Here is a 19,143-nt window from a genome sequence, read left to right as displayed (position 1 = left end):
TTACCCGAGGTGGGGTTACTCTTGTCTATTAGTGATTAGAAGGTTTAGAAGTGAGGGGTTGTCCACTCAAAGGGATGTGAACAATTCATCTAATGACCATATAACCGCATGTGCCACCATTTGATGGGGCATAATACGACTACACAAAACACAAACATCAGGGGGGCTTTGAGCAAGGAATTTTAGGAAGTTTTGATAGATTGCAATGACACTAATGAAACCACCCTATGATAACCACTCAATGACTTGACCATGGAGCTAGAGAATGTGAATAGATGCACAAAGGTTTCCATGAAGATGTCTTCCTTTTACCATTGTCAACGAATTAAGAGAATAAACTCTATCATTGATGAAATCAATCATTTGAAAACAAATCAATTCAATGGTAGTTGGAACTATTTAGACTATTTGAATCCTATGCTCTCTATCTAAATTATGAGTTGGCAAATGAAGAAGGGAATTTTAGCTTTCCATGGTTTGGGTTTTCCTAGCTGATAGGGAGTCGAAGGATATTCCAAAGACCCATTGAGGAACTTTGTGATTATAATAAATCCCAAGAGATTTTGGCGAATATTTAATAAAAGATAACAGCTTTAGGGTCGCATATTTTTTTGTGTTTTTGATATTACATTAGTTGTTGCATGTACTTTGTGTTTTTGTCATGTACTTAATTATAGGCCTATGGTGTGCAGCAATATCAAATGTCCAATGAGTGTTTTCTCAAATTGTGAGATAATGGTCATCACTCAACAATGACTAATCAATCAATCGCTTACAACTCTCTCATAACCTATGGCTGATGAGATACAACCTCACACTTAGAATGATCTTACATTCATCAACATAATGTCTATAAGCCTCTTACATTTACTAATCCTATCTAAGGTGTCCATCATCCGTAACAATGAATTATTGTGTATAATATATAAGCAAGTACTTCTTATGATCATCTTTGACTAGGTCATTGATCATCATTTGCAACCTTTCATCCATCCTTCAGTTCTGTGCTTGAGAATGATTGTGTTAGCTCCATGAAATCTAGTAAACAACTTTAGCTCGAGCAATAAACCTTGAGTTTGATGTCATAACTATTCCAATGATTCGATCCATGCCAACATAACTTTGCTCAAATCCCAATAGCATGGTAGATGTCATAACTATTCCAATGATTTGATCCATGCCAATATAACCTTGCTCAAATCCCAATGGCATACCATGCTAGTATATGCATCTTATTTTGCGTGATTTTGTATGCATTTGAAAGCTTTTCGCTTGACATAATTACTTATTTACTCACACTCAAATTTGCTTTTACATGCCTACTTTTTTCATCAATATTTCCATCGCTCCTCAATGAAAGTGTGTTTTCTTTCATACGAAGCATTACGCTAAATTTTTCAAACTCATCTTTCCTTAAAAAGTTGTACTTGCTTGTTAGCCAACTATTCAGATTTCTTGCAATTAACTGAATTTAGCCTTTTTCTTGTAGCGATCTCAAATAGTGAACATAAACCTCTATGTTCTTGCTACTCTGATGAAAAACTGCAATCTTCCCAAGCTGCATAGCATCTTGGTTATCACAAAATAGAACTGTACGTTCTTTTGCACCAAATCAATATTAGTCAGCAACATCGTTAGTCAAACTCCTTCACATGTACGCATTTAGCATGTTTCTATTGAAAATAAACCAATCATGCATTCTTCTCATTGCTCTAACAAGAACCACTGAATCAAAATGATATGCAAAACCAGAGGTAGAGTTTCTATCCCCTGCACATCAATTTTCTGTCCCTTGCATAGCCAGTCTAGTAAGAGCTGTGATGCCAAATAACCGCAAATTTTCATTGCCTAGAAGAATTTCAATCCCCACCTAAATGTACCTTTCACATATCTCAAAATTGCTTTTGGCCATCTTCCACTAACTTTCTTTCAGTTCCACCATGTGCCTTGATACTACAATTACAAAAGAATTGTCAACTATTTTAATGGTTAGACAGATGAGACTTATTCCCAGGTGTCAATAAAGTGTTGCACTCACTTCTTTCCAAGATTAGTCTTCAGTAAGAGCTGTGCCAGGATCCATTGGGTTGTCCCATTGTTTGCAATCACCCTTTTGAATTTCTTAATCAGGTTGTTGGTGCACTTGTCATGAGGCAGAAGAATTCCTTTATATTTCTCCCTGGCATTCATACCAAGATAGGATTCCACTTCATTCTCTGATAATAAGTGTACAAGAGGATTGTATCAAAGACAGCCATTCATGGAGGCAACTTTCGTCCTTGCATAATTTAAAGTCTGTTCTTCAGTTCACTTATCACCAATAGTCCCCACAAGTACACAAGCCGTCCCTGAAATGATGATAACGATTGGCATCCCTCACAACAATTTCTCGGCCAACAACTTTGGATATGAATTTTGTGGCAGTATGACAATCAGAACACATACGCAGATTCTTCATTACTCGAACTTTCATCCCAGGAGATGTGCTAATAAGACCAAAAGCAATAGCCAGCTTCTCACTATGATAATTGTGATCATATTTGTTTTGCTCCTGATCTCCGTCATTGAGCACAAACTTGTTCTCAGGTACATACCCTGCTGCCTTGATTTCGTCAGTTAATCTCTCTAACGTAGCCCAAATCTCATCTGTCTGTGGATGCAACCTGTCTCCAACGAAGAATGCATGCACCTTGTCCTTGGTCTCAACCCAGCTACGACCTGGTACCTTTTTCACCCCCTTCTCTTTCATAATGTTTCGCACCTTTTCTGCATCGTCCAACCGTCCTGCTGCCACATAGATATTTGATAGTAGTACATAAGTTGCAGAATCTTGTGGTTCCAGCTCAATAAGACATCGAGCTGCACGCTCTCCTAGCAACAAATTTCCATGGACTGTGCAGGCACCAAGCAATGTTCTCCACACCATACTATCAGGTTCAACTGGCATTTGATTGATGAAGTTTTCTGCCTCATTGAGGCAGCCAGCCCGACCTAGAATGTCAACCATACATGCATAATGCTCCAATCTCGGTGGGATGTCATAATCACATTCCATTGAATTAAAGTACTTACGACCTTCATCCACTAGACCTATATGGCTACATGCTGAGAGAACAGCAACAAATGTGATATGATTTGCCTTAATACCTTCCTTCTGCATATGTTCAAAAAGCCGGAGGGCTTCTTTCCCATGCCCATGCTGTGCATATCCTGCTATCATCGAATTCCATGAAACAACACTTCGCTCAAGCATTTTGTCGAACTCCTTCTGTGCATCTTCTATATTCCCACATTTCGCATATAAGGTAACAATGGCATTACGCATAGGGATATCTGAATCAATACCAGTTTTTATAATCTGGGCATGGACCTGTTTTCCCCGCTCTAAATTTGCTAGGTTGGCACACGCACTCACTGCACATGGGTATGTGAACTGGTTTGCTTTCATCCCTTTCTGAAGCATTTGATAAAAGAGTTGCAATGCCTCCTCACCATGACCACCCTGAGCATATCCTGCAATCATTGCATTCCATGAGATTACATTGTGCTCTGACATTTCATTAAATATATTAGATGCATCCCCTATGCTTCCACATTTAGCATACATCGTCACTAGTGTATTCCCAACAGAAACATCGGAGTCAAAACCATTTTTAACGAGGTGTGCATGAAGCTGCTTGCCCTGTTCCAATGCTTCTAGACTGGCACATGCACTAAGGGCGCTGGCAAAAGTAATGTTGTCCTGCTTCATGCCCACCCACTGCATTTCTTCAAAGAGTTGGAGGGCTTCTTCGCCATACTCATGCTGAGCATACCCTGCAATCATGGCAGTCCAGGACACCATATCTCGTTCAGGCATGTTGTCGAGTACTAGTCGTGCATTTTCTATGCTGCCACATTTTGCATACACATCAACAAGGACACTACCCACGAAGACATTTGAATCAAAACCAGTTTTGATGATGTGACTATGGATCTGTTCACCCTCTTCTAGAGCTGTTAAGCTAGCGCATGTCCTTAGGATACTGGGCAAGGTGAATTGGTTTGGCTTCATGCCTGCCCATTGCATTTGGCGAAAGAGTTCAAAGGATTCTTTACATTTCCCACTTTGTCCATATCCCACAAGCATTACATTCCATAAAACAACATTCTTCTTAGATGTTTTATCAAATGCCAGGCGAGCACCTTGTATATTTCCACATTTAGCATACATGTCAACGATGGCACCCCCAACAAGGACATCTGAAGCGCATCCAGCTTTGATGGCATCGGCATGAACCTGCCTACCTTCCTCTACGGATTCAGCGTTTGCAGATGCACTCAAAACACTGGCAAATGTGACATAGTTAGGTTTCATGTCTGTCCGGTGCATCTGTGCGAAAAGTTGGAGGGCCTTAAAACCATTTCCACGCTGAGCATGTCCTGAAATAACTGCATTCCATGAAATGACATCGCGCCTATGCATTTTGTCAAACAGGTTCTGCGCATTGTTTATATTCCCACATCTCGCATACATTGTAACAAGAGCATTCACCACCGAAATTTCTGAATCAAACTCAGCTTTAATGGCGTAAGCGTGGACCTGCTCCCCGCATTCCAGAGCTAATAGGTTCGCACAAGCACTTAGAAGACTAGAGACAATAAAATAGTTCGCCTTGGTTCCTTCGCGCTGCATTTGGCAAAACAGATCGAGGGCTTCCCCCTCACATCCATTCTTTGTACATCCAGCAACTATAGCAACCCATGAGACTACATCTCGTTCAGCCATTCTGTCAAACACTTGGTGTGCATCTTCAATGCTTCCGCATTTGGCATACAGGTCAACAAGCGCACATGCCACAAATGCATCACTGTGAAACCCCGCGTGGAAAACGCTGCCATGAATCTGTTTGCATCTTTCCAGAGATGCAGGAACTGCGCAAGCTTTGATAGCACTGATAAGCGCTACCCGGTTTGGCTCCAGACCAACTTTTTTCATTTGGCAAAAGAGCTTCCAGGTGTCTTCACTGCGCTTGCTCTGTGCATAGGCGACAATTAACATAGTCCATGTATCGAGATTTCTTTCAGCCATTTTGTCAAACACTTGACCTGCATCCTCTACACTCCCACATTTTGCATACATGTTTAGAAGCTGGTTGCCTAAGAACGTACTTTTCTCAAACCCAGTTGTAATGATATGGGTATGTACCAGTTTACCATTTCTCAACGATCTGAAGTGGATGCATTCCTCAAGAAGCCGAGCATAAGTAGCCGAGTCTACCGGAGTTCCATTTTTGGCTGTAATACTCAAATCTTGAGCGGTTTCATGTTTGATCTCAGTCATCTTTTGCAGGCATTCTTTCAGAGCATAGGCAAGAGTAGCAGTACTAAAACTAATGTATCTGACGCTTGTATGACGCCGAACGAACAACTGCATCTAAGAAACCACTGCAAACCAATACCCAAAAGTTTAAGTTTTAAGGAATCCACAGAACGTTCATAATTATTAACAGCAGCAACTTGGCACATCTGCATTAGATGATGATCTTCGCAAAAACATTATCTAGAACGGATGGATCCTGCGAAGGAGAACAAACACTTCAAGGGTATATCTCGGTACTCGATGCAGCAATCAGTATCCCAGACGGAAAACAAACAGTCGAGCGAGCAGGGTAAAACTTAATGGAATTTCACAAGGTGAACAGTTAATGGTTGTTGTGAAAAGCCCACGAACTAGTTATAACTAGAATAATCCCACATTGACAGCAGGGTAAAATTTTACATTTTCATAAAACGTTTGCAGACACAAAAGTGTTTTAATTATCATATTACACAAACCCTTTTGGGGTAATTCTGTGTGTTCCTAATTAAACATCGCAGTTTTGAGTGGGTGAATACTTCACCCTGTCTCTACAGCTCAAGTTTTGGGTTTTCGGTGATCAACCTTCCTGATGTTTATGTTGATTAGTGGCATTCCTCCACAACTTTATGATGGGTTGATTTTCTAGAATATACGTTTAAAATTTGTTTACTTTTACTTTTGTACTGAGAGGTGTTTTATAGCTCAGTGTTACTTGTGTATAGAGAGGTGTTTTATAGCTCAGTGTCACTTGTGTACAGAGAGGTGTTTTATAGTTAAGTATTTACTTTTGTACAGAGAGGTGTATTTTATAGCTTAGTGTTGGTATCCAGAGGTGTTTTATAGTTCAGTGTAAGGTAGGTAAATGTGTATACCTTAGTGTTTGTATCCAAAGGTGTTTTATAGCTCAGTATAAGGTAAGTAGATGTGTAAGGTTTAGGTATGTGTATTTTTGTATAGAGAGGTGCTTTAGAGCGCATGTAGGTATATTTGTAGGAGTTAGTATGAGATGTGCGAATATTAAATATGTAAATAGTTTTTAAATGTTTGGCTTATAAGTATATATATATTAAATAATGTAATGTAAAAAATTGTACTTAAATTACATTAAAAATAAAATTATTAAAATTGAGAGAAAATAGTAAATATTTTTCACAGAGAAAAAATAGAACAATTTATGGATAGAGGTTTTTGGCTCTAGTTTTTTAGAATACATGGTATTCGTCTCTAATGGTAAAAAAAAAAAAAGTTAATAATTAAAATAAAATTGAGATAAAATAATAAATTTATGGATGACAGTTTTTTGTATCCAAGTTTTATCAAACCATGGTTTTTCTTGTGGCGTTATTCTTTAATGTAACATATTTAAAAAATATTATTCACTAATGTGAGACATTCATTACAATAAAAGCTTTTACTATATCAAAATAAATCATAATTTCCACAACAAATATCATAATCTTGAGCAATTTTCATATCCAATTTGGCAAAGGAAACCATTCAATAAAGGCACACTACCCAAAGACTTTATAGCTCTGCAGGTGTGTGTCTTCCAAGGAAAACTTGGGGAAAACGACCTTTCTCACTTTGTTACATAGCCTTCAAAGATTAGATTTTTCTAGGTTGTTCATTTTACTCTTGAATGTGAAGAGAAACGCTAGCACGAAAAAAATAAAACACGATACATGCAATCCTACATTTTGTTTATATTTTTTTGTTCGCATTAAAATTTATTGGAGTTGCTCAGTTTAGACTATGTCAACCATTAGTTTTAACCTTCGATAAAAATTCACTGGAATATGTCTCTTAGATATTCATAACAACTTAGTTTGGATACAATTGTTATTGAATTTTATTTAGGAGATCGAATGATAGCATCAAAAATAAAATAAAATGAAGGATAGTTAATATCCTCGACTCCTACAAAGACAGAGGTATATATTCTTATTAGGTTAGCAGGTGAGCTTATTAGATTTTACGATCTAACAACAAAGCTTCAAGTAGATTGTCTTAACTACCAAGCTTATATATATGTCAAACTAGCCTAGATCAATCTTAACTTTGGATCTATTAAGCACTGAAAGGGATCAAATCTCTCAAGGTGCAAACATTTCCTCAAGTTTTTCACTCAAAAAAGAGGTTTGCACCACAAGAGATTTGATCCCTCTGGCGCTTAATAGATCTGGAGTTAAGATGGATCTAGGCGGGTTCCTTATCAATGCAATCAGGGCCATGAAATTGAAGTGGTGATGGAAGAAAATTTGGAAGCTAAGGTGTCCTGCAACGGCACGAATTTTCTTATGGTGTTTGATTGAATATAAAATTCCCACTTGGGATAATCTGCAAAAGAGGAGGAAGGAAGGGCTCAACTGGTGTGTTCTTTGCAAAAATGTTGAGGAATTAGTGGCCCATATGTTTCAACACTACCCATTCACATTAGGGGTATGGGCCAACTATTGAGAGAAACTTGTTTTTGGCTTAGTTTGGCAAGGAGAGTCTTTGTCTAAGGTTTAGAAAATTTGCTGGGAGTACATTATACCAAAACAACTCAGGAATCTTCCACCGTTCATTTGTTGGGGTATCTGGGTCACTAGGAACAAGGTTATATTTCAAGATATGTCATCATCCCTTGATAGGGTGGCAGCCCAAATTCTTGCAATAATTTATCTTCTTCCTTCTTCAGATCCTGCACATGTTCCACATGTTATCACACTAGAAGCAATTAATGTCTCCTCTCCTTGCACCTATTTTGAAGGGGCCTCACTTTCAAACAGAGTTTGTGGGGGGGGGGGGCAGTGCTTTACATGCATGATCATCACTCTTTCAAACTTTAGATTGGATTGGGGTGTGGATCAAACAACTTTGCAGAACTATGAGCTCTCAAACTCATCTTATGCTTTGCTATTGAAAAATAATGATGTACTTTACAGATATTGTTAGGTCCCTATAATACTAGTATATCCCCCTTATTGTTATTGTTAGTGTAGCCCCCTATTGTTATTATTGTGTCGATGTATCCCCCGTGTTGTTATCGTTGTTTCCCATAGAAGCTCACTATTGTTATTGTTGTGCCCTTACATTATTATTGTTATATAGGCTTTGATTAGATTGTGACCCCTTAGACTCATAAATATACCAAGGAGGTCTTATCATTTGTATCATCCAAGAATTGTTCATTTATGTAATGTAAAGGAGGTTTTCCCCTCGAAGAGGACAATTTTTAAGTCGTTGATCTATCTTTTTTTCTAATTTGTAAGCTGGTTGCATAACATTTGGTATCAAAGCTTTGGATTCTAGGATTTCGTTGTTGCAAAACAAACCATCTTGGAATTTTCACTATAATTATTTTTCTATGAAAGTTCAAAAGTTGAAATTGCGACCAAGTGGAATCGAAATCTTGATGAACTTCCTGTGAAAAGTTCAATTCACTATATTTTCTGAGATATGGTCTAAAGAAGTTAGGGTTTTTGCATACTCTAGAATTTAGTCTTAAATAGGCGACCATGGGAAAATCATCATAACTTCCTCTACGAGCATTAAATTTGAATTTTGTAAAATGTGACTGAAAGTGTTCATACTATAGTTGTTCATGTATCATTTTTAGGGCTGAAGGTTGAAACAATGACACATGGCATTCCTTAAAAACTCACTCTACTGAACCAATCCATAATCAAGTCATCGTGGGAGATTGATCATAACATTACCTTGAAGAATCCAATTTTGGTCTAACATGTGGCATTGGAAAGAAAACTCAGAGGGCTACCACATGACAAAATTTAAGACCTTGGAGAGCTGAAATTACAAAGGTACAACCATTTCAAGATAGAGCTCCTAAAATCAAGAAAAATGTGTGTATTCTTTAAAAAAATTCATAACTTTTGTTTGAAAAAATCAATTTGAAGTGATTCCAAGGGAATATTGAAGCATAGATATCAGTATTTGGTTCTAAAATGCCTCCCAAACAAAAGAATTCTACACCCATTAAGCCCTTAGAAATATCTACTATGACGCATGAAGAGGAAGAATTGCAACATGATATATCAAAATTATGAGACCAAGTGCAACAAATTTCGCTCTCACAAAGAGAAACCAAAGATGAACTAAAAGGGGACATGGATGGTTTAAAAGCAGAAATAAAAAGGCGACATGGATGGTTTGAAAGTAGAAATAAAATGCTACATGAATGGCTTAAAAGATGAGATGGAAGCAATGATGAATGTCAAGATGGAAGGGTTGACAAAGTTACTGCAAGAAAGGCTTCCCAATGGTGACAAGATAATCCATGAAAATCATGATGAGGAAAAAAGGAATAATATGACTTATGATTTTAGAGACTCCAATGTTTGGTTTAAGAGCCACCACATTCCAAAGATCTTTTAGAAAATCAGAAAATTAGAAAGGCAGAAATATTTTCTTTACATTGATAATTACTTGTGATATTCTTATATTCTTCTTTTATCTTTAGTTCATCAAGCAATTAAAAAAACAATAACACAAAGATCACAGACACTAGATGTAGGCAGACATCCAAGGAAAAACCCCAATCTAGGGTAAAACCCAATCAACAACTATTCCTTCAATAGTTTCACGAGATAATCCAAAACTCTTGACCTAGACACAAACTTCCTCCACACCAAGTCAACCCTTTCTTCCTTCTGTAGATGATAACCCTTTCAGCAACAACTTCGACCTAGCAGCAACAACTTGTAGTAGCAATAAAACTTTGATCTAGCATAACTTCAACCTAGCAATAGCCTAGCAAAATCTTCAACCCAACATTTAGCCCAATAAAATCTTCAACCTAACAATCAGCCCAGCAAAATATTTGACCCAACAGTTAACCCAGCAAAAAAATTGATCTTCCAGAAGTAACCCAACAAATTCACATGTGTGAGAGAGATGTTCTAGAAATTCAACTTTCCAGCAATTCTTCTCCTTCTTCTGCAACTTCACACTTTTTCTGCTCCTTCTCTTGGATATCAAACTTGTGTGTGAGTGAGTGTCTTCCAAATGAATCGAATTGCTCCAATATATAGGCTTCTAGTGAGGTCGAATTACCTTGTTTGAGGCCGACTTGGTGTGGAGGTGACAAATAACTTGTTTGACTCAATAATAAATCTTTTTACATGATTCAAAATCCCAATAAGGGTATCTTTTAATGGAAAATTACTCTAATGACTTAGTATAAATCCTAGAAGTTCTTAATGGGGACTTTGACCTAAAACATGATGACCCAAGCATGAAACCCATGCTTTAATAAGTCATAATAATAATAATAAATTATTTTTCTTTCTTTTGATAATTATGACTCAAATACGATTTATGAAGATCGAACCTAGTTACATTTTTCAAACCTTCCTCTTAACTAGGGGGGTATTCATACTTACATATACAAGTACATGGAAGATCTCAAAACACATGAACCATGAAGGGTTTAGGCACTTACGGTGCCACAGACTAGATTCCTGACTAGGGAAATCTATCTGGGTGGGACTGAGATTGACTAAATCTTTCAGCCTCTCTAGGTACCATTAGGCTTACTTTCTAACCATCAACCCATGGAACTAGGTCATAATTCAAGGTCAGAGATCTATGACCAATGACACCCTCCCTACTACTTCGGGAACTAGACATCAACACATATGTTGACCGGATGTCCTCCCAGACATTTTACACACTCAATGGCTCAACACATCAAATCTCTCTAACCTAAGCATGCCTTTTCAAAAACTTCAAGAGATTTGCATGGACAATCACAACCCCAATCAGTAATAACCTCTCAAATACTCATGAGTAAACACAAACCTTCGGGGTCTTCAAACATCTTGATGTTGCTTCAGAATTTATCATAGTAGTACTTAGAGGCTTCCCAAACAAATATTCATGAAGGTCTCCTCAACCATTCAACTTTCTTTCCTACTTTACATGTGGTAACCAAATATGTCTTTCCTTATTTCAGTAGCACCTCAATATGCATTCTCCAATTTCTTCAAGGTATCAATCATGACTATAATATATCCTCCCTCTCAACTTGGGAGATATCCTTCCTTTTATCTCAACTTCCTCTTAACTTAGGGAGATCAGCTTATTTCTTATGATATCAAAGAATATTTAATGGCTTCCATCCTTCTTGATCATCATCATTCATATAACTTCCTTCTTTGTGCTTATTCACCAAATTAACTTTACTTACGAATATCTTCAGCATCTTGAAGATTATGTACCTGAATAAATTAGATAGCAAGTACAACCAAATACACATATATAAGCATGAAGTTAACTATATCAGAATCATATAATAATGGAAACATTAGACTTTAGACATCAAATACCTAAACTTAGTTAGGTTCATAATCAACAAGAGACACATACTTTCATACTTCAACTTCTTGCTCGAGTTAGGTTGTAATCCCTAGATCACATCAATAACTCAATCAATATAACATTCTCATTATATCTAGGGCCTCAATATTTCTTCTAGAGATATGACATACTTTACTATAATATATTGCAAACCCTAGAAGAAATTCAAACAAGTATGCATCTAACAACTTTAGAATTCATATTTTAGACTTCTACTAGATTCCATCTATGAGACACTATGCCTTAGATGTCAACAATCAAAGCCAATATAAGGTTTCAACGATATGAAAAACTTCTCCTAGATTTTATCATCATAATGGAAACAATATCAACATATCCAAGAATATTCAAACTTCTACTAGGGCTTAGTTATAAACCCTAGAACTTATCAACAATTATGTTAGCACATATACATATCTAGGATAATCATGCACAAACATATCAACATCCATTAGGTAAGACATATAACGATCTTGATTAGGCTAGGTTTTCAGACAAACATACACCTAGGGTTTTATTCCTATGAGCTTACTTTTGATATATAAAGGTTTTACTCATAAACCCTAATTTACCAAAACCTCAAGGTCTAGGAACACATTACCATCCAACTCTAAAGGACTAGGGTTTCCATAATAATACTAAAACTTCAAACATGACATTTCCATCAAAACCCTAAACATCAAAAGAATATAATTTTATAGATTTCATAAGTAACCCTAATTAGAGCAGGGATTTCACATTAACATACCCTTAGGTTAGGGTTCCACATAGAACCTATTAGGATTCCAAAAACACAATAAATTTCATGAGGGTAGATTCAATATAATGATTAATCTCCCAAACAAGAATATTTATGATTCAAAGGTCCTAGACATAAAATTTGTTAGTAATGCAAAGCTTATTTATTAGAAGGAATGAATATACCTTTATCACGAAGAGAAACAAAACTTATAGTCTGAGACATACCTTTGAGTTAGAGAAACCTTATAGTACATAAATTCCAATAGAACTTCTATGCTTTGTCTTGTGAGGTCTTCTTCATAGCCCTTGAGCATATCAACAAGCTTTTCCTAAACAAGGAAATATAAAATGAAACTTTAGTAGCATCTAGTATAAATACATCTAGATATGAAAAGGAAAACTGAATATAAAATATAATATAAGGAGTAAGATACTTATATTGGAAAAATGGTGAGGGCTCCCTCTTAATCCAATCTCGAGGGATCCTATAACTTTAAAAAAATAATTCAACAATGTTTTTCCAAAGCATGTTAAACCTATAAGTACTAAAAATCAAAATATAAAGGAAAATAATTCAAAACTTTAGAGTAGAAGGATAGAGTCCCTAGAAAATAGGTCTTTGACTTTGGATTCTTCCTTCTTGTTCTTCTTTGGTGGTCCTTCATCAACAACATTTGCATATTCCCTTTCTCTCTTCTCATTTCTTGGATTCTTAGGACAATCACTTCTATAGTGATCCATCTTGTGACAATTGTAGCAACCAATTTTAGATAGGTCTATCTTCCTTCTAGGTCTTTTAGACTTCTTGAAGGTTCCTTTGTTCTTGTGATGAGCAGAATAGGCATTTGAAATTTTCTCCTCTTCATTCTCTTTGTTGCTTACTAGAGAAATTCTAACTTCTTCTTGACTGCATGCATTCCATAATTGTTCGAATGTAGAAGTTTCCTTCCCGATGTTGAGACCTGATGAAAAGGCACTCCAAGATGTTGGTAATCCTAGAAGTGCAGTGATTACAAGTTCTTTTTCAGGTACTATCTCATTGATTTCCTGGAGTTCATCTTTAATCTAGCTATTCTTACAAATAAGGATGCCACAATGTCTTCCTTTGTCATCTTTATAAATCTCAACTCATTCTTAAGGCTTGCTATTTGACCAAGATTCTTTATTGTGAATAATTTGGATAATGCCTCATACATCTCTTACGCATAATCTATGTTGGATATATATGGGATGACGTTATATTTTATTCAATCCACCATTAGTGTCACGGCCAATATTTATGTTTCCCTGAACTTGTCTTTCTACATCACTTGACTCATTAGTACGATTATTTACCTTTCCTTTGACTAGATCCAAATCTTTATTCTTTTCGAGGATGAGGTCTACCCTCTTCTTCCATGCCTTGTAGTTAGATTCTCCTTCTAATTTGTTTTCTCTCTTCATTAGGTTAGGCATTTTCTTGAAGATGGTAGACTTGACTTCTTATATGTTCCTTTTGATGACCCTTATTCAAACTTCTTAAAACTCTTTATTCTCCTTTCAATAGATCTTTGAGATTCCTTTTTCTTCCTTCTTCACCTTAGATTTGATACCATGTTAGAAAATCTGAAAGGCCAAAATAATTTCTTTATATTGATAATTACTTGTGATATTATTATGTTTTTCTTATGTTATTCTTTTATCTTTATTTCATCAAGCAATTACCAAAATAATAACACAAAGATCACATACACCAGATGTAGGTGGACAACCAGGTTAAAACCTAGTCAATAACTCTTCCTTCAATAGTTTCACAAGATAATCCAAGACTCTTGACCTAGACAAATATTTCCTCCACACCAAGTCATCCATTTCTTCCTTTCGTAGATGATAACCCTTTCAGCAACAACTTTGACCTAGCAGCAACAACATAACTTAGATCTAATAGAACTTCAACCCAGTAGTAGCACAACAAAATCTTCGACCCAGTAGTTAGCCCAGCAAAATCTTTGACCCAGTAGTTAGCCCAGAAAATTCTTTGACCCAATAGTTAGCCCAACAAAAAATTTGATCTTCCAAAAGTAACCCAGCAAATTCACACATGTGTAAGAGATGTTCCAAAAATTCGACCTTCGAATAATTATTCTCCTTCTTTTGCAACTTCACACTTTTTATGCTCCTTCTCTTGGATATCTAACTTATGTGTGAGTGAGTGTCCACATGAATCGAATGGCTCCAATATATAGGCTTCCGGTGAGGTCAAATTACCTTGTTTGAGTCCGACTTGATCACCTTGAGGTCGACTTGGTGTGGAGGTGACAAATAACTTATTTGACTCAATAATAAATATTTTTACATGATTCAAAAGCCCAAGAAGGGTCTCTTTTAATGGAAAATGACTCTAATGACTCATTATAAATCCTAGAAGTCCTCAATGGGGACTTACCTAAAACATTTTAACCCAAGCATGAAACCCATGCTTTAATAAGTCATAATCAGTGAAACTTTTAAGGATGGAAATGTATTTTAAAGTTGAGAAACCTTGGCGAATATTACTAGTCATTAATATGCTAACTTTAAAATGTTTAGTGATATCTTTGTAAAAATACTAAAACTTCTAATGATTTTATATATAATCTCTATAAATTTTGGCGATTTTAAAGGTGAAATAATTTTATACTATAAAATTTGGGTGAATTATTTTTAGAAAAAAGGGAAACTGATGAATCTTTTTTTTTCAAAAAAAACTTGAAAAATTAGCTCACTTCCGAATACTAGCCCCTAAAATTCTCCCTAGTCATAATAATAATAATAATAATAATTTTATTTCTTTTGATAAATACATTTTATTATGACTCAAATACAATTTATGAAGACCAAACCTAATTATATTCTTCAACAAGATCGACATGAGGAAGTTTGATGGCAAGGATCAGATAACATGGATACTATAGATGGAGCAATATTTTTATCTCCATGATGTGAAACACACACAAAAGGTACGCATTGCATCTTTATATTTAGAACCCAATCCATTTATATGGTATCGATGGATTTGTTCTTGTAAACCACTTGTCACTTGGTCAAATTTTATAGAGGAAATCATAGCACATTATGAGGATACAAAAAAGTAACACCTTATTTAGCCAATCAATAAAACTCAAACAAAAGGGTTCAATGGTGGAGCACATTGAGGACTTCGAAAAATTGAATATTAGGGTAACTGATATTGTAGAGGAGTATAATATTGGTGTCTTCGTAGGGATTTTTAAGAATAAAATCCAACATGAGGTTCGTCTTTGGGAACCTAATTCCTTGGAGAAGGAATTCAAGGTGACAACAAAAGTTGAAAGAAAAATTATGGCAATAAGGAAGTCTACCACTGACAACTATAAAGATGGAAGTGTTGTTGCTCTTGTCCTTCCACAACCTACAAGGTTGACCCCACAACAATTGGAGGAAAAAAGAGAAAAGGGGCTTTGTTATAGTTGTGATAGAAAATATGCTAAAGGTCGTAAGTATGCTAAGAAGAAATTATTCTACAGAGATTGTGAAGAGGAGGAAGAAAATGAACAAGAAACATCAAAAGAGGAGGATATACACCAGGAACCAATGCTAGAGAAATAAGAAATGAATCTGACCATATCTTGTAATGTACTAGTAGGAATTACCACTCCTAAAACTCTCAAGATCGAAGGATATATCAAGAAGAAAAAGGTAACAATGATGATTTAAACAGGTCGTACCCATAATTTTATTCATTGTAAGATAGCGAAGGAATTGGATTGCTTCCTTTATCCAACCCTAGAGTGTCAAGTAATGGTTACAAATGGAGGAAATATAAACTACTCTAGAAAGTGCCATAATATCAATCTAGCCATGGGGAAATATGTATTGAATAGTCCAATGATTTCCATTCTAATGGTTGGTGTGGATGTTGTAATAGGAATCCAATGGTTACAACTTTGGGTACAATATCTTTTAATTTTCAAGAACTTTTCTTGAATTGTTTTTGGGGAGGAAAGAAATTTGAATTAAGGGGTATCACAGGGAAACCAGGAAAGACAATCAAATCTAATAGCATGGAAAAAAATCTAAATAAATAACAATGATGTGTAACTTCACAATTATGCTCACTAGAGGTTCAAACATCAAAATCTTTTATTTCTCCAGATCTCCTAAAAGACTTGGATAATCATTCCAAGGTATTTGAGACTCCCAAAGGCCTCCTGGCTATTTTTGATCATGATCATGTTATTCAATTAATTCTAGGAAGTGTTCTTCCTAACATCAAGCCTTATAGATATCCCTATGCCCAAAAGAGTGAAATTGAACGTATGGTTGCAGAAATGCTAGAGGCCGGTATAATTCAACCTAGTCAAAGTTTTTTCTCTACTCTAGTAGTATTGGTGTACAAGAAGGATGGATGATCGCATATGTGTTTGGATTATAGGGAGCTCAACAAGCTCACTATTAAAGATAAATTTCCCATTCTTGCCATTGATGAATTATTGGATGAATGAGAAATTTACTTCACTAAATTGGATCTTCGTTCAGGATATCATCAAATTAGAATGAAAACTAAAGAAATCCATAAAAAACCATTCAAAACTCATGAAGGTCATTATGAATTTTTGGTCTTGCCTTTTGGCCTTAGTAATGCACCTTCCACATTTCAAGGTTTGATGAATTCCATTTTCAAACCCTTCCTTAGAATTTTTTTGTTAGTATTCTTTGATGATATACTAATCTACAACAAGTCTTGGAAGGACCATGTTCAACATGTTGACAGGGTGCTCAAACTATTGGAAGAGAAATAATTATATGCAAAAACCTCCAAATGTTTCTTTGGAGTACAGGAGGTGGAATATTTGGGTCATATTGTATCTCATGAGGGTGTAAAGGTAGACCCTAACAAAATTAAATCCACTAAGGAATGGAAAATACCCACAACCATAAATCATAATCAAGGATTTATCGTGTTGACAGGGTATTATCGCAAGTTTGTTAAGAATTATGGGAGAATAATAGCACCTCTAACAACATTACTGAAGAAAGATGCATTTACTTGGACTTCAAAAGCAACTACGGCCTTTGAACATCTTAAAGAGGCAATGTGCCAAGCACCGATCTTAGCTACACTAGACTTCACAAAAACCTTTATTGTGGAATGTGATGCCTCAGGAAATGGATTTGGTGTTGTTTTAATGCAAGAAGGAAGAGCCATTGCTTTTGAAATTTGTCCAATCAAAGGAAAGTATTTACACAATCATATTTATGAGAAGGAAATGTTGGCAATACTACATTCACTAAAGAAATTGCGACCTTTCCTAATGGGAAGACACTTCAAGGTAAAAACAAATCATGATAATCTTAAATATTTTTTGGAACTAATATTATCGTTAGAAGAGCAGCAAAAATGGGTCACAAAGGTGTTGGTATATGAATTTGAAATCATCTACAGAAAAGGGAAGCAAAATGTTGTTGCAGATGCACTCTCAAGAAATGATGAGGATGTGGAATCATTGCTTTGTGCCATTTCTATTATCTAACTTGATTGGATAATTGAAACAAGGGATGAATGAGAGAATGAAGGAGAGGTTTGGACACTCATTCAAAAGTTGTAGTAAGATTCTAGTACATAAAATACATTTAGTTGTAAAAATGATTCATTATGATACAAAGCTCGCTTATATCTTTGAAAGAATTCCCAACTCAAGAAAAAGATTATTTTTGAATTGCACACCTCCCCCTTAGGAGGGTAGTCAAGATTTTTAAAAACTTACCATAGGTTCAAGAGGGATTTTTTTGGGATTGCCTTAAATATGATATTCAAAATTTTGTGGTAGATTGTTTGGTCTTCCAACAAAATAAAGTTAAGACAATTAAGACCCTGGATCTGTTACAACCTTTAGCCATTCCAAGTCAGCGTTGGGAGGAGGTCTCAATGGATTTTATCACAGGTTTACCCATAGTATGTACGCTTTTATGCGTTATCTCATCCTTTTAAATCCATTAGAGTTGCTACTACATTTATGGAAACAATTCAAAAGCTACATGGAAATCCAAAGATTATTGTAAGTGATAGAGATCCCATTTTCATTGGAAAGTTTTGGACATAAACATTTTCTTGTCTTGGTACTCAATTAGCTCATAGCTCATTTTATCATCCTAAATCTGATGGGCAAACTGAGACAGTGAACAAATGTTTGGAACGATATCTTAATTGATTTGTATCTAATAAACAAACACAATGGGTCACATGGTTACCTCTAGCTGAATGGTGGTATAACACTTCCTTCCATACCGCAACAAAAATGGCCCCATTTATGGCACTTTATGGATATCATCCACCATCCATCATATCATATTTGAGAGAAAATGCTAAGGTTCAAGTAGTGGAAGATCACATCGAGAATAAACAAAAATTTCTCCAACTCATAAAGGATAAGATCGATTTGGTGCATAATCAAATGAAACAAAAGATAGATCAACATCATAGTGAAAGAAGTTTTGATGTATGTGACTAGGTATTTTTACGGATACAACCATACAAACAAATATCCCTCAAGCAAGCTGAGAAGGATAATAAATTAGCAACCAAGTATTATGGTCCTTACAAGGTGTTGCAAAAGATTGGTACTATGGCATACAAATTGGAGTTGCCTGCATCTTCTCGAGTACACCTAGTTTTCCATGTTTCATGCTTAAAGAAGGTTATC

The 19,143-nt window shown here is 35.8% G+C and overlaps 1 pseudogene; it reads right to left on the bottom strand.

The window, feature by feature from the left end:
* Window positions 1-789: 789 nt before the first annotated feature.
* Window positions 790-5,689, bottom strand: LOC149183436 (pentatricopeptide repeat-containing protein At4g13650 pseudogene; annotated as a pseudogene).
* Between the last annotated feature and the right edge of the window lie 13,454 nt (window positions 5,690-19,143).

Source organism: Pinus tabuliformis, chromosome 3_2 (genome assembly GCF_031772625.1).
Source record: "Pinus tabuliformis cultivar Carrire ecotype Pingquan chromosome 3_2, CPIR1, whole genome shotgun sequence".
Classification (NCBI taxonomy): domain Eukaryota; kingdom Viridiplantae; phylum Streptophyta; class Pinopsida; order Pinales; family Pinaceae; genus Pinus; species Pinus tabuliformis.
The sequence above is the reverse complement of the archived record's forward strand: the minus strand, read 5'-3'. Positions and strand labels throughout refer to the sequence as shown.